Genomic DNA, 17129 nt, shown 5'->3' with positions numbered 1-17129 from the left:
CTGCTGGTACGGATCCTTCTTTGGAACCTATCTAATGCCATTTGGATAATATTTTAGGACTTCTGCAGAAGCACCCTTCAGTGACACAGGATCCTCCAGACTTAGCTCCTTCCTCTATTTCGTCTGATGAAGAAGCCATCGAGTAGGAGCAACCTACTTTTGCTGACGTGGCTCTCCTGAAATACTTCCTTTTCTGCTACCCAACCTTCTTCATTCCAGTGGCCCCGATGTCTCTGGGTTCAGCCTTTATGATGAGACAGCCTGCAGTGTCTTCCAGGCTGCCTAAGATGTCCTTTCCTCCTCATTAAGGAAAGCTTTATCCAGTATTGATGGTTGGCTAGCAGAGAAGAGGGATCTTGGCAAAACTGTTCTTTGCACTCCTCCCTCTCGCTTGTCACAAAGGAGGTATCTGTCATATGCCACTGGGGAAGCTCCTTCCTTGGAAGTTTCTGCCTCCTCCCAGGGGGACTTCTCCAGTCTAATTGACTCAGCGTGTAGGTCAGCGTTTAACTCCGCCAAGTTTATGTTCACAGCTTCGGAATTGGACCGTTTACTTCGGGACATTTTAAGGTCTTCGAGGTCTTCAGTTTCTTAGACTGGACCGTGGGGACCTTAGCTAAGAAGATTGAGGACTGCAACACCCTTCAAGAGAACTTCTCATCAGATTGGCTAGGAGTTCTCTCATTCATGGATAAGGTGGTAATGGATGGCTCCCAAGAACTGGCTGCCCTATTTTCCATGGAAGTTCTCAAAAAAGAGAGAACTGTGTTGCACATTCACTACAAAAGATGTCCCTCTTTCCCAAAGGTCAGCTCTCCTTTTTGCACCCTTGGACCGATTTGCATTGTTCCTTTGAGCTACATTAGACCACGTAGCAGACTTGCAGAAGAAGTCGACCCAAGACCTGCTAGCACAATCTACCAAACGTACTAAGGAGTCGGGACGTGGTACTTTGGTCTTGTTCAGTACAAGAACAGTCTCCCCGCTACAACAGCAGCCCTTTCGAGGCGGCAGAGCTAAGTTTCAGCCCAGCCCGTGCACGAACCTGTGTTCAGCCCGACTAGTTAAGAAGTCGTCATCTAAACTCTCCTCTCGCAGGTGACGATCCTGTCCTTCATGTTCCCAAGGGAGCCAGGCTTCTCCATTTTTGGGACGAATGGGAAGCCAGGAATGCAGAACCCTGGGTAATCAATGTCCTCAAAGAGGGCTATTTCATCCCGTTCAGGGAGAAACCTCCGTTAGTGTCCTTGCCTATCAGCTTAAAAGCCTACTCGGTAGGTGCAGAGAGGTTTTTGGCCCTGTTGGAAGAGGTCCTGTCCCTACTCAGGAAGAGAGCTGTAGAGGTGGTTGAAGACTTAAGCACAGAAGGTTTTTACAACCAACTGTTTGTCGTCCCCAAGTCATGGGGAGGTTGGAGACCTGTCCTGGACGCCAGCGCACTGAATTTCTTTGTTCAGACGACTGAGTTCAGGATGGAAACAAACCAATCAGTCCAGTCAGCCATTCACCAGGGAGATTGGGTGGTGACCATCGACATGCAGGACACATACTTCCATGTCCCAGTACATCCTGGACTCCAGGAAGTATCAGAGGTTCGTGATCCAGGGCAGAGTTTTTCAGTTTCGAGCTCTGTGCTTCAGCCTCTCTACAGCCTCTCAAGTATTCACTCGTGTTCTCGCCCCTCTGACAAAATGGCTCCATCTCATAGGTATCAACATCTGTCTGTATTTAGATGACTGGCTTCAATGCTCCCCCTCAAGAACAAGATGCACGGAGGAACTCCAGAAGGCTCTTCTCTTTGCCCAAGAATTGGGCCTCTTAATCAACATGCAGAAATCGCAGTTAACCCTAACTCAATCGATTCTTTATTTGGGGATTGATTCTTTGAGTTTTCAGGCTTTTCTGTCCCACAAAAGTATCCAATCCTGCCTCTGGAAAGTATGAAACTTCCTCTCTCTCTCCCATCCTGCTTGGCACTCTCTCATCCATCGAGAAGTTCGTGCCTTTAGGAAGGCTACACACAGGAGTATTGCAATTCTTCCTAAAGGCAGTTGGCACAGGAAGACTTCCGGACTCCTCCATTTTCCCCAGCACTCCCGAAATCAAGGAGGACCTTCGGTGGTGGCTTACAGAAGAAAGATTTATAATAGGGAAATCACTGTATCCTCTGAGCCCCAGCCTAACCTTATACTCAGATGTGTCGGATCTAGGTTTGGGGGCTCTTTTAGACAATATGGAAGTTTCTGGGATGTGGTCTCTGGACAAGAAAAAGCTACACATCAACGTGAGGGAGCTGAAGGCTGTTCAACAAGACAGTCATGGTCCATCCAGACAACATGACTGCATTGGTCTACATCAGGAACCAGGGAGGGACTCAATCCTTCTCTCTTTCAGCCAGTGTAAATTAAATGTTCTTGCAGACGACTTGAGTGGCTGCAGGCAGGTTCTACCTAAGGAATGGACACTGAATCCGCAGGTGTGCACCGACCTGTGGAAACGGTGGGGAAAGCCATCGGTAGACCTGTTTACAACATCGAGGAACCATTGCCTCCCCTTATACTGTTCCCCAGCCCCAGACCCTCTGGCATGGGCAACAGATGCCATTTTCCAGGACTGGTTGATCCTGGACGTGTACGCCTTCCCACCATTCAGCATGGTGAGAGAAGTCTTAAACAAGTTCATATCCCTTAGCAACACATCGATGACTCATGTAGCTCCATTTTGGCCACAAAAGGAGGGGTTCCCAGACCTTCTCAGACTACTGATAGACTTCCCAAGACTTCTGCCTCAGAGACGAAGCCTCCTCAAACTGCCTCACTTCCATCGGTTCCGCCATGGCTTATCCACTCTCACTCTGACAGGCTTCAGACTGTCAGGGAGCTTGGCAGAGAGTGAAGGGTTTTTCTAGAGAACCTGCAGAAGCAATTGCAAAGGTAGACGCCAGTCTTCCGCTAACGTCTACCAGCCAAAGTGGGCAGTCTTTCGCAGCTGGTGTCAAAGACATGATGTCTCTTCTACTAAAACCTCTGTAGCCCAAATCACTGATTTTTTTTATCTTTCTGAGGTCTTCTCGAGTATAGCTACATCCACCATCAAAGGTTACAGAGCTCTGCTAAGTTCCGTGTTTAGACAAAGGGGATTGGAACTGTCTACAAATCAAGATATAAGTGACCTGATTAATTCTTTGGACACTTCGAAGCAAGAAAAGTCAACGTTGGTCGCCTGAAACCTGGATGTGGTTCTTAAATGGCTCTCGGGTCCTCCGTTTGAACCCCTTCACTCCTTATCTCTGAGAGACTTAACTAGAAAAACCCTCTTTTTGGTTGCCTTGGCTATGGCAAAGAGGATTAGTGAATTGCAAGCCTTTGATAAAACAGTTCGTTTTCACAGGGAGATGCAGTCTGCTTGTTCACTCTCAGGTTTTTGGCTAAGAATGAAACCCTGTTTCTTATCATTTATGTGATGTGGAGACAGTATACAAGAATTGCAGTACTATAGGTCCATTAGCCGTGGCTGGCATGGTATTGGGGGACAAAGGATAGGAGGTATTCTTTCTATTTCTCTATCTCCTTGCTTTGATACAGGTTGTCAAGTTTTAGGAAACTGGGGGGTACTGTGTACCTGGAGTACCCACCAATCTTTTTAATGGAAGGGTAGTAGTTATGTTATGTAATGTGTTGGTAACAGAATTTCTGGTTGATTTTGTTGCACTGCACCCAGGACAAGGGCACGTGTTTATATTTTGTAATGCTTTGGCAGCCCTTGGAGTACTCCTCTGCTGAAAGCTCCCACTGAAGTAGAAACGACCCTCGGCTTGAGCGCTGCATCACTACAGGTTGAGATGAGCACCGACCAGAGGCAGTATCTTCCTGCTGTAGCGCTCTTACCAGCGCTCCATTACCGAGTGTTTTTGAGTAGTATATGTTCATGTATCCCACCTCCTGTTAGTGTGGGGTTCAGCTATGTAGTTACTTGGTAAGTTACTTAAATAAAAATGACAAGTTTTATATATACTTACCAAGTAACTACACAATCGAAGCCCTCCCTCCTCCCCTCTCATGGGCATAGGGCTCAAACGAATTGAGCTCTTCATCTGTGTTGTACCTATTCTTCCGCGAAAGTGGGCAGGGTTTAGTTACCTACACCAGAACAATAGAGCGCTACCACAAATTTCAAATTTTAAGCTGCTGCGTTAGTTAGAAACTAATAGCTATGTAGTTACTTGGTAAGTATATATAAAACATTTTATTATAAAAAAGTCGTTTTTATCATAAACCCACCTCTGATTATCATAAACCCACCTCTAACCAACTTTGCTTTGCTAACAAAGGAAAAAGTTAGGGTATGCAGCCAAACTAGTGAGTACTTGTGCCCCCACTCGTGCACTGGCTTCAACTAAAATGATTGGCTGGTACAGTAATACCCCAAACTTGTGCAATTTGATTTGCGCGAATTCACAGACACGCAAACTTTTCATTGGAACCTAAGTAATTGTCATACACAAGTTTTTCACCGAAACGCAAACAGTTGTGAATACTTAGAAACCCTGCAAAAGTGTTTGTTTAATTTTTTATGTAATTTATAAGTTTTCAAGCCTTCATGTGTAAATTAAATAACATTAAATAATAAAAGTAATAACTCTCTCTCTCTCTCTCTCTCTCTCTCTCTCTCTCTCTTTTCTCTCTCTCTTTTGTTCATAGTCAGCGCAACCTATGTATTACTGTTTCTCTGCATGTCTTTAACGGTACAGTAGATAATTTTAAATTGATCTAATTTTGCCGGTGCTGTCTACGAACTGTAAATGCGCCATTCTAAAACGTAGAGGCATAGAGCATTTCAGAACCAGGAGAGAGACAAAATAAAGAAGTTTTTGAAAACGAGGTTGAGAAGACTTCTAAAAATAGCTCGGTGGAATGGGGAGAGAAAGAAATAGTATACTAATCTTCACACTATCCTATATTCTTACATCAACCATTTATTTCTTTTTTTTTTTAAGGGTAATGTATTAAGCTAACTTTTAAATGAAATTACAGTAACTTTAATTTCATTTAAAAGTTAGTTTAATGCTGAATTTCCATCTTTTGATATCTAAAGTAAGAATAACCCTCTCTCTCTCTCTCTCTCTCTCTCTCTCTCTCTCTCTCTCTCTCTCTCTCTCTCTCTCTCTCTCTCTCTCTAATAATTGAAAAAATTTTCATTCATTCTCTCTCTCTCTCTCTCTCTCTCTCTCTCTCTCTCTCTCTCTTCTCTTAATAATTGAAAACCCTTAAGTCTCCCTCTCTCTCTCTCTCTCTCTCTCTCTCTCTCTCTCTCTCTCTCTCTCTCTCTCTCTCTCTCTCTCGTTAGCGCTCACACATTTTTACAACTTATTTCTCTGTACGTCTTTACCTGTACAATAGATAGTTTAAATAGATCTAATTTTACCTGTACCCTCTACGAAGTGTAGCTGCGCTAGTGTGGCAAATGCGTTCTAAAACATAGACATAATAACTAAGAGTTGTATTAATCAAAATAAAAAACACTGTTCATGAAAAAGCAATTCAGAACAAAGAGAAAGAGATGTAGAATAAAGAAGTTATTAAAGAGTTTGAGAAGACTTTTAAAAATACATCAGTTGGAAGGGGAGAGAGACAGAAATTGCCAAGCTTACACAAAAATTCGCCTTGCATGAGGGGTTCTGGAACCTAAACTCGAGTAAGTTCGGGGTATGACTGTATATTCTCAAAAGTCAAATACAGTAAACCCCCATATTCACGTTCTCATGATTCGCGGACTCACGCATTTGCGGGTTTCTCTGTGGAACATATCTACCCGTTATTCGCGGAAAATTCGCCCATTCGCGGTATTTTTCACTGAGAAATATTCACTAATTACTGTATTTTCATATTTCATGACTAAATGCAATTTTGTGATAAAACTATTCAAATACTCAGGTATAAGCATTTTTAGAGGGTTTTTCTTATGTTTAAACTATCAAAATAGGCAGTTCTAAGTGTTTTTAGAGGGGTTTTAAGTATTTGCAGATTTTAGCTATTCGCGGGGGGGCGGGGGCGCTTGCGGTATGCATCCCCCACGAATATGGGGGGTTTACTGTACCACTAATTTATATTCAGCCAGCCAGCACAAGCAAAAGAGAGAGAGAGAGAAAGTTTTATCTCTCAAGGAATGTTAATCCATTTCTCTTTAAGCAACTGACAACAAAAAATTTATATGAACTAAATATCTATTTGTCTAGCTATCTATTTCTCACATTCTACCTTTTGGTAAGAGAGAGAGAGAGATTTTTCAGTATACGTTGGCGCGCTGACCACCCAACCCTTGCTGTCAGGTCACTTGACATATTTGACAGGTTCACCCTTCCTCATGACCTCTGAAACTCATGAAAAAAGATTGGGGGTAAAATTTGTTTGTTTAAATTTTTCATTTACTTACTATAGGAATGCATAAAACAGGTTTTGACATAGGAAAAACCTATTTTTGGTAGTCACTGTTGAGTCCTCAAGGAGTCACCCCCCATGGTGTGCCAGCGATCCCATGGTGACTAGACTAGTATCAAAGAAATATTTTTCTAGCCGGGTATTGTGTCGTAATGAAAACACTATGACACGTGATAGAGTATAATGGACTCAAAGATAAGAGGGCATTTTCCCTTATCTTCAGCGAGGCTGAACCCAGTTTTTCCTACGTCAAAACTGCAAGAAGTGACTGTTGCGCATGTGCGTCTGCCATCTTGTTATGACTGGGCAGGCAAAAAGACCAGCTCCATTACTCTCTGCCAGCCAATGTAGGATTATCCCTCTCCCAAATCCCATGCCTTTTGTCAGGGAAGTGGGAGGGTTTTGAGGACTCAGCAGCGACTACCAAATACAGTATAGGTTTTTCCTACATCAAAACCTGTTTTTTATAGCGTAGTCGCTGTCTCGTCCTCAAGGAGCTTTACAAAACCAACTGACAGGTGACAAAAGGCTTAAGCTCTTAAAATTTTAAATTCCAAACAACCCAAAGAAAAAACATTTATGGTCCGAGGTCAAGCCACAAGTTTCAAGCCCCATTCCTTATTCTAAAAAATCTTTTGGGGTTTTGGAAACAAGAAACGAGAAACTAAACAAGAACTTGCATTTTTAGGGTGAAGTTCTGAAGTGACTTACCTAAGTATGCTGGGTGTGGTTGCAGTCTTTTCGCATCTTTCCCAGCAATAGTCAACATACTCACCCATTAGGAAGACCCCTGGTTTTCTGCTGTAGAGCCTATGGGGTTGGGACTAACCATACCACCTACTGACATGCAGTGCAGACGAATTTGTTCGAGCTCATGGCAGTAATGTTTTAAGAACACTGTCTCTGATGCCCACCCTGTACTTTCAGAGACTTCTTCAAAGGAGACATTTCTGAAGAAGGCCAATGATGTACTTACTTTCCTTATGTCATGTGACCTGGGAAAGGAGTGTGGGTTTGCTTTTTTGATTAGGGACACTAAAATTATTCTTAGCCCTTGTAGAGAGAGTGGTTTATTCGTGCTAGGCTGTAGGAAAATCAGACCTTCTGGGATGTTTGCCGTGACCTCTAGGTAAACCTTAAGTGCTTGAACTGGGCATAATGTTTTGTCTGCTAAATTAAGTTTCCTTATAAGAATAGGAGATTTCCTTCTTAAAGGATCCTCATTCTTGGCCTGGAATGATGGGCCTGGGGACAATAATAATTGATTATCAACAGTTTGTGTGATATATCTTCCCCGTCGAAGAGAGCCCAGTTCACTAATACGGGCCCCTGATGCTAATGCAATTAGGAAGATCACCTTTTGTAGCTTGTGAGTTGCGGTTGTATTGGGTCCACTGAACTGAGGAGTAGATAGAAGTCCAAGTACCTTGTTCAGGGACCAAGCAATTGGGAGTCTTTCGGGAGCGGGTCTTTTTAGATCAAAAGACCGTAGAAGGGAAGTAACAACTCCTATGCTGGAGTCAATCCCGAATCCATAAAGCAAGGGTTCTGATAATGCTGTCTTGTATGACGATTGTTGTAACCGCAAGGCGTTTGTCTTCAAAAAGATATATCATAAAATTTAAAAGTGTTTCTACAGAAATTTCAACTGGGCTCTCAGCATGGATATAATCTAACCATATCATCCATATGGACTGGTATTGTTGGATAGATGATGTCCGTAACTTTTGCACTAGGTACCCAGCAATGTTGGGTGAGTAGTTTTCACGGCAGATAATGTTTAAAAAATCCATACGTGAAGGTCTCGGCTCAGATATGAGGATGCTTAAATAATTTTCCCTCCTACTTTCTGGGATAGTACAGTGGATGACAGTGGAATTGATCTTTTCGCTCGCTGTTGAAGTGATAGGAACCAATGTCTGTTTGGCCAATTTGGGGCTATTAAGTAAGCTGTTCCTTTGAAAGTTAGGAGTTTGCTCAAAACCTTCGAAATCTGGGACAATGGCGGAAAAAGATATATCGTCCTCCAGTTGTTCCAGTCTTGTAGGAAGGCATCTCTTGCTATTGCTTGATTGTCCAAGTTCGGAGATACATATACTGGAAGTTTGTGGTTCTTGTATGTGGCGAACAGGTCCACTTCTGGTTGTGGAAGCATGTTGGCTATTGTTTGGAAAGAGTGGTTGTCCAACATCCACTCTGTTGAGGCTGTCGTTTTCCTCGATAAGAGTCTGCTATTACATTGAGAGACCCTGTGAGGTGAATTGCAGACAGGTGCCACTTCTTTACTTGTGCCATCCGAAGGATGGCTAGCATTACCATGTTGAGAGGAGGTGAACGTGATACCGATCTCTTGATGCAGGACATTGCAGTCATGTTGTCTAGAACCCACAGAATGTGTCTCTCTTCTGGAGGTTTGAGTTTTTTGAGAGACAAAAAGACAGCCATCAGTTCCAGGAAATTGATATGACTCTTCCTCAGAGTAACTGACCACTTCCCTGTCACCTGACGATCCTCCCAGTGTCCTCCTCAACCTGTCAATGAGGCATCTGTGTGTATTGTAACTTACAGATGGAGGAGTCAGGGTGACCTGTTTTGCCAGAGATTCCTTCTGGGTCCAAGGCCAAAGTATCTCCGAGACTTTCTGATTCTTTTGATGAGATCTGTCTCGCAGCTTTTGTCTTGCGTGCGACAGCCAAAATTTGTTCACGTTTTTCAATTGCAATCTGAGTATTGGATATATTATTGATGCAAATTGCAGTAGACCCATCATGCGTTCTAACTGCCGTCTTGAAACTCTGGGCTTGTCTAGGAACCTTTTGAGGTCTTTCCTTATTCTGCTCTGAGTTTTGATGGGGAGAGACAACAGGCCCTGAAGAGTATCCCAACACAGCCCCAACCACTGAAAACGTCTGCTGGGTGTGAGGCGGGATTTTTCCAAATTTATTATAAAACCTTTTGACTGGAGTCTGTTGATCACTGCTCTTAAGTTTTTTAGGCATTCTTTTCTTGTGGCCCCCCAGATTAACCAGTCGTCTAGGTAAGCTATTAGTTGTATTCCTTCGTTCCTGAGTTCCTGGATGACTACCGTTGCTAGTTTTGTAGAAATTCTTGGGGCAATGTTTAGTCCAAAGGGCATGACTTTGAACCTGTACGTCTCTCTCCCTATCCGGAACCCTAGGAAGGGGCGAAAGGGAGCGGAAATAGGGACATGCCAGTATGCATCTTTCAGATCTATAGAAACTGTCCAACTCCTTTTTGGAATGACTGAACGTACTTGGGCAGCGGTAGTCATCCGAAATTTTTGGCAAAGAATGTACTTGTTCAATGTTGATAGGTCGAGGATCACTCTTTTTTCGGAGAAATCCTTTTTGGGAACACTGAAGAGACGTGCCTGGTGGCGAATATACGCATGTTTCTCTATGGCACCTTTTAATAGGGCCTTCTAGAGAGGGGTTTGATGCTTGAAAGAACCCCTTTAAAGGCGGAGGAGGATGGGACCATTTCCACCCCAGTCCGTTGAGAACAATGCTGTGTCCCCAAGGAGAAGACTTCCATTCCTTGTGGTGTCTTTGAAGTCGACCCCTGACCAAACAATTCCTATTGATATCCCCCTCCTCCTCTACCTTTTCCTTTGATGGGCATTCCAGGCGTTGCTTTTCCTTTTCCTTTGTAAGATGGTTTTTGGACCTTATGAAAAGGATGTCCTTGCTTATGTGGCTGTTGCTGTCCTTTTGAAGGGGGTTGTCCTTTCTGGCTACCTACCTGTTTATGAGGAAAAGATTTGGAGGTGATTGCAGGCTTGTATGATTTTTTATCAAAACGAGCCTTTTTTGAGTTGGGTAAAGGGAAATTTCGGGTTTTTTGTTTCCCAATTTCTCCTTTTCCCAGAAGAGCATACACTGTACAATTTTGTTGTCGTGCTTGCTCGTTGACTTGTGTTGCCACAGAATCCTCAAACAGGTCCCCACAGAAGGGATTAGACTGTAATAAGGCAGTTACATTAGGAAGTGACTTGTTGGAGCCTTCCAATGTTTCCATTCGCGCTTTTAAGCGCCAGTCTAAAAAGTCGTAGAGTGCTTCCCATAGGGTTCTCATAAGACTTTTAGCCACAGCAGCAAAAAGTGTCCTGGAGTCCTCTGGAAGCCTTTTGGTGGCGGCTTCTAGCAAGGTGGAAGAGGTCAAGATACTAAGGAGAAGAGTCCTAGCACGGAATTCTGATGAAGCTGTTTCATCTGAGATTCTTCTCATAGGAGTCCCAAATTGTTGATTAGCAACATCCAAGGGGAGCTTTTGCCTTTCAAAAGGGAGTTGAAGTGTTGCCCACTCCTTGGTGGAATTTTTCAAAACTGGGAGGACTGTGACAAATGGTTTTAGTTCTGCCATTGGCTCCCATTTTCTAGTTACTACATAATTCTGGAAGTTTGTTTTCACGTGGTTAATTATTTTAAAGGTGAAGGGACAGAAGGCTGGAGGTACTTGGTGAGCTAGTTGAGTTTTATTCATGATGAGAGTATAGATCCACCTACCGTTGATCTGGTAAAGGGCATCATCAACAGCTTTTAATGCTGTATTCCCACATAAGAGAACTGTTTCCTTTTGAGGTTTCCCCATGTCCGGTAAAGGTGGAATCAGGCGCCATTCTGTATTAGGGAATGCTGCCCTGTCTCTAAACTCCACATGTACGACTTCAATCATGGTTTTTCTCTCGTTAATAAGATACTTACCATCAGGAGAGAAAATACACATTAAAGCGTCTCGCCAAGGGTTGCTAGCATCATCATCAGGGGAGAATGTTGGAGCCCCTGTTGTGTTCTGACCTGAAGCTTGATAATTAGCCCTGGATCTTGTTTGGTCAGAGTTTGTTTCCACTCCCCCTTTTTGATTGCAGGATGCAGTACTTTTACACTTTGGAGTGTACATCACTGATTTTATTTCTTTAATTTCCTGTTCGGAATCATGCAAAATGCCCATTGTGTACTGCCATTCTGTGGTAAGGGCATCTTTGACGTTGCTCATAATTTCGTTACGGAACTGATCAAATACTGCAAACTGTGTATCCCTTTTGGGGGAGCTTGCATATTCTGACTGAGCATCTGCAGCCGAATTGTGACTGCCTGTAGCCCAGGGAGTAGAAGTCTTGGGTGAGTTACTATACCCCTCTGAATGTGAAGTCATTTCACTTGGGGTTAACTGAATCATTGTATCCCTTTTGGGGGAAGGATCCTGATCAGCTTCTGAAAGTTGCATGGGGGATTGAATTCCTTCTGGAAAGTTTCTACCCCGGTAAGCTGAAGGTAGTGTCCCTGGTCCTTCTGGGTTCAGCAAGGACATTTCGGTAGCAATATCAATTTCATCTAACTGATGATCACCTCCAAGAGGAACTTCCTCCATTTGCTCCGCAGGGTTTACCTGGAAGGTCCTGGGGACTGATGTTACTGGGTTTTGGCCCGAATATGGATCCTCTGAGAATGGGTTAAATATATGCTGCCGGAGTTCTGCCGGAAAGATATAATCTCCCCCTTCCTCTCCCTTGCTGAACCCTAGGACCCATTGAGACAGCCTGAAACGAGCTGTTCCGTCCTTGAAACTTGCTGCCAAGAGCACAATGCAAATTTTGCACATATCTGGTGACCAAGCAAATCTGTCCTGTTTTTTGCAAGGACTATGCTCGTGGCAGATGGAATGGGCCATACCCACTGGCAAAAAGCGAACCGAGCAATTTGCTACGGAACACTTGAGCTGAGGGTCCTGCATAGTGGTGGCCCTGTAGTGAAAGAACCAAGTTGTTATTAGAAACTAATTTAGAATAAATTGTTTTTTGAAAGAACAGACACTGTGTAAAAAACCTTGTGCCATTAATATATTACATCTTACAGGTTAATTTGGTTACCATGCGTAAATGTAATACGTTATAAAATATGCGAGTTAATTTTGACTGTTTTAGGTTTTAGGTTGACTGACAGCATATAGGGCTGCATTACTTGCTGTTAGTCCTTTTGCAACAGCTTATGTGAAATTTTAATTCTTAATTGTCATGCCATAAGGACTATTCTATAAACTAAGTTGTTTAACAGCTAAACCAAGCTACTGTTTTAAATGGCTTAGTTTAATACTTCTAGTATAATCTACTTTAATCTAAGCCTAGAAGATCTCTTAGAAGATTCTCGCTTAACCTATTCTAGGTTTAATTAAGAACCTAAGGATATAAGCTATACCAAAAATTAATTTTATTTGTTTTTTTATTTCGTGCAGCTGAGAATACATTTTTGTCTGATACTCAGCCGCGCTGTTTCTAAATTAACAGTCGGAACGTTCCCTTGAGGGGTTTCCACTAAATCTGGTTAGGTTATTGTCTATTCTGTAAGGGTATAGGCTTCATAAGACCTTACTAATATTATTGACCCTAGAATACTGTTTATATGCACTACTGGGCTTATTCTTTCTTAGCCTAGTTAGGGTATTAGCCGATCCAGACTTTTATAGATTACAAATATATAGGCTATATAAACTTAGCAATTTGCTAATAAGTAAGCACAGTTAGTCTACTATGTTTGTCTAGCCCAGGTTGACAACCTCCCTTGTTTGTATCCAATCCTAGGTTGTTTGGTCTATTATATCATATAGTAGGCCAATAATGTATACTGTTATAGTCAGGTTATCACTTACTCTAATCTAGGATACTGCCTAATCTGGGCTAATTATTTTACAAGGGTATGGTTACATAAAGCACAAATGCCTTAGTACGTGGCCTTGAGGCTAGGCTACCATCTCATCTTGCACAGGTTACTATTTTCATCTAGTTCTAGGTTATCATCTAGTATAGTGATTGTCCAATAATGGGGTGTTTTTGTAAGTTTAACTTTAACTAAAATAGCTACTGCCTAGTCCTAGATTATATAAATCATACGCCAGTACCGAGGTTATACAGACGGGAAAATTTTTAGTTTCCTGTTTACCGAATTCTAGGATCCTTGGTGTAAACTGGGCTGTTGCCTAGTTCCATAAAAGAACATGTTTTAAAAGGTTCTTACTTACCTTAAATTGGGTTACTATCTAACCAAGGTTATTTAAATCACCTTTAGGATATGTAATCCTAGTATATAGGCTACGGACAACATCATCTACATTTACATTATTCTGACTGAATTTGTTAGGCTACTGTCTCACGTAGGCTACCGCCTAGGCTATTGTGGACACCATTATCTGAAAGGATTATCTAAATTAATACTAAATTGTGGAACATTTCTTTAGTTACACATTTTAAACTGAATGATCAAAACATCAAATTTTTAGAGCTTTCGCAAATAACAGAGATCATGGGAGGGCACCGGCCATGCGCTCTGAAGAGACCGACCTTGTGCTCCGAAAACAAAGTTCAGTTTTTGGGATTCCATACACAAAAAACATTTGTTCCACAGTTAAAACTAACAATTTTTAGAACTCGAGTTTAAAAATAAGCACTTAACTTTCGTGTTCAGATGTTTCCATAATACTTACTGCTTTTACTCTCTAGAAAACAGTAAGGAGCACTGAAGGGTTGTGCGTATCACTTGCGCTAGCAGAGGGTAATGGAGCTAGTCATAAACAAGATGGCAGACGCGCATGCGCAACAGTCACTTCTTGCAGTTTTGACGTAGGAAAAACTGGGTTCAGCTTCGCTGAAGATAAGGAAAAATGTTCTCTTATCTTTGAGTCCATTATACTCTGATACTAGTCTAGTCACCATGGGATCGCTGGCACATCATGGGGGGTGACTCCTTGAGGACGAGACAGCGTCTATGCTATAAAAAATGTTGTAATTACAGTATATTATTATTATTAATTATTATTATTATTATTATTATTATTATTATTATTATTATTATTATTATTGAAAAGGATGATTGTATTAGGCAAATTTGTCTTATACAGGATCCTTTCTGTTTTCCTTATAATTCACTTTAAAGGCTCAGCGTTGTTGGTCAGCAACTGGCCACTATCCATATTGGAAAAAGGGTGGTGTGTGGAATGTGGGAAGTCTTTTATTGAAATATTCATTCAGAAATCCATGGATTCCGTCGTGGTCTGGATTCAGGTTCTTCTACTTCAGGTTGTGGTACTTGACATGTTTAGACCAGCTCATTGGTCATCCTCTCAACGTCGTTGAGAAGGATATAGAGGAACTAGAGGATGACCAACGAGATGGTTGAAACATGTCGACGGTACCACAACCTGAAGTAGGAGAACCTGAATCCAGACCACGAAGGAATCCACAGATTTCTGATTGAATATTTCAATAAAAGACTTCCGGCATTCCACACACTGAATATTTCAATAAAAGACTTCCGGCATTCCACATACTGAATATTTCAATGAAAGACTTCCATCATTCCACACACTGACCAACATTGCTGAGCCTGAAAAGCAAATTACAGTTTAAGGAAAACAGAAAAGTTCCTGTATAAGATAAATACGCATGATACAGCCATCCTTTTCAATAGGACCTGTTTAAGAGAGGGTCTATTTCCTTCATATATTATTATTATTATTATTATCATATCTTATTAACCCTTAAACGCCGAGCCTCTATTTACAAAAGTGTCTGCCGTATGCCAACGGGGTTTCAGAGTTAGCGCCGAAGCGGAAAGAAAGTTTTTTTAAAAAAATCACATCACGCATAGTTTTTAAGATTAAGAGTTCATTTTTGGCTCCTTTTTTTCTCATTGCCTGAAGTTTAGTATGCAATCATCAGAAATGAAAAAAATATCATTATCATATATAAATATTGGAATATATGACAGCGCAAAAAAAATGTCATATATAATTATATACAAATCGCGCTGTGAGCAAAACGGTTAAAGCTAATGAGTTATTTTTTTTTCATTGTATTGTACACTAAATTGCAATGAATTTGGTATATAACAAATTGTAAAACAATCAAAGCAACACAGAGAAAGTATTATCACAAAATGATGCATGAATTCGTAGCGCACGAACGTAAAAAAAGTATTTTTTCAAAAATTCACCATAAATTGAAATATTGTGCTAGAGACTTCCCGTTGGTTGCCAAATGAAGGTAAATGATTGAATATTACTAGAATGTAAGAGTTTTAGCTTACAATTGCATTTTTCAACCATTTCAGTCGAGTCAAAGTTGACCAAAGGTTGAAATTTTGGCACTTATCATGATTTATATGAAAATATTTCAAAACTAATGAAAGCTACAAACATGAGTTTTTTTTGTTGTATTCTACATGAAATTGCGCACATTTTCATATATAAAACTTTATGTAATGGCTAATATAAAACTGTGCAAAAATTATGACAAAGTGACTAAAGAATTTCTGAGATTTTCAGCAGTTAGTGCATGTGGACGTATGGAAAAAGTTTTTTCAAAATTTCACTATAAATTGAAATATTGTGCTAGAGACTTCCTGTTTGTTGCAAAATGAAGGTAAATGATTGAATATTACTAGAATGTAAGAGTTTTAGCTTACAATTGCATTTTTCGACCATTTCGGTCAAGTCAAAGTTGACCGAAGGTTGAAATTTTGGCACTTATCGTGATTTATATGAAAATATATCAAAATTGATAAAAGCTACAACCATGAGTTATTTTCTGTTGTATTCTACATGAAACTGCACTCATTTTCATGTATAAAACTTTATGTAACGGCTAATACAAAACTGTGCAAAAATTACGACAAAGTGACTAAAGAATTTCTGAGATTGTAAGAGCCTGACGACGTCTCTTCCAAACACGTGTGTGTTCGTGTGTTCGTCGTCCATCAGAGTGGCGAGACATTTGGCATCGTCACAAACAGAAACATACACACAGTTTGATACAGAAGATTCGTTGGAACATTATGAGTACATGATTAGAATGCTTGCATGGCAATGCAAGTAGTGGTGATTGTACATACATCAAGACAACAATGGTTAGGGAGAAACAGACGGAAATTTTGTATGGTTGAAATCGCGTTCCTTTAGAGAAAGAAAACGAGATGCTCTTGTTGTCTTGTCCACTCCGATGGACGACGAACGCAGGAACACACATGTGTTTGGAAGAGATGGCGTCAGGCTCTTACAAGATTTTCAGCAGTTAGCGCGAGCGGACGTAAGGAAAAAGTTTTTTTTTTTAAAATTCACCATAAATCGAAATATTGTGCTAGAGACTTCTTGTGTATTGCAAAATGAAGGTAAATGATTGAATATTACTAGAATGTAAGAGTTTTAGCTTACAATTGCATTTTTCAACCATTTCGGTCGAGTCAATGTTGACTGAAGGTTGAAATTTCGGCACTTATCGTGATTTATATGAAAATATGTCAAAATTGATCATTTATTTTTTGTTGTATTCTACATCAAATTGCACACATTTTCGTATATAAAACCTTATGTAAAGGCTAATAGAAAACCGTGCAAAAATTACGACAAAGTGACTAAAGAATTTCTGAGATTTTCAGCAGAGTTAGCTGATGCTTTCTTTTGGGGTAAAAAAGAAATTTGGCATGCACAGCTGGGTCATGCTTGTAAACAAAACAACAGCGTGATCCATGAACTCCCAGCATCCCTCAAGGCGCGTGATTTGAAATTTTTCGCAAATATGTCCTATAAGTATTTTTCTGCGAATATTTAAAAAAACTTTTTGTAGTCGACGTATTTTACGTCCACTTGGCACCCGACAGACAATTTTTGTCGACGTAAAATACG

General features: G+C 41.0%; 1 protein-coding gene across 5 annotated transcripts in view; it reads left to right on the top strand.

Moving 5' to 3' along the window:
* Mnn1 (menin 1) overlaps positions 1–17129 on the top strand; it is a 253722-nt gene that overhangs the window by 131082 nt on the left and 105511 nt on the right. The window lies entirely within an intron of this gene.

This window comes from Macrobrachium rosenbergii, chromosome 42 (genome assembly GCF_040412425.1).
Source record: "Macrobrachium rosenbergii isolate ZJJX-2024 chromosome 42, ASM4041242v1, whole genome shotgun sequence".
Taxonomy (NCBI): Eukaryota; Metazoa; Arthropoda; class Malacostraca; order Decapoda; family Palaemonidae; genus Macrobrachium; species Macrobrachium rosenbergii.
The sequence above is the reverse complement of the archived record's forward strand: the minus strand, read 5'-3'. Positions and strand labels throughout refer to the sequence as shown.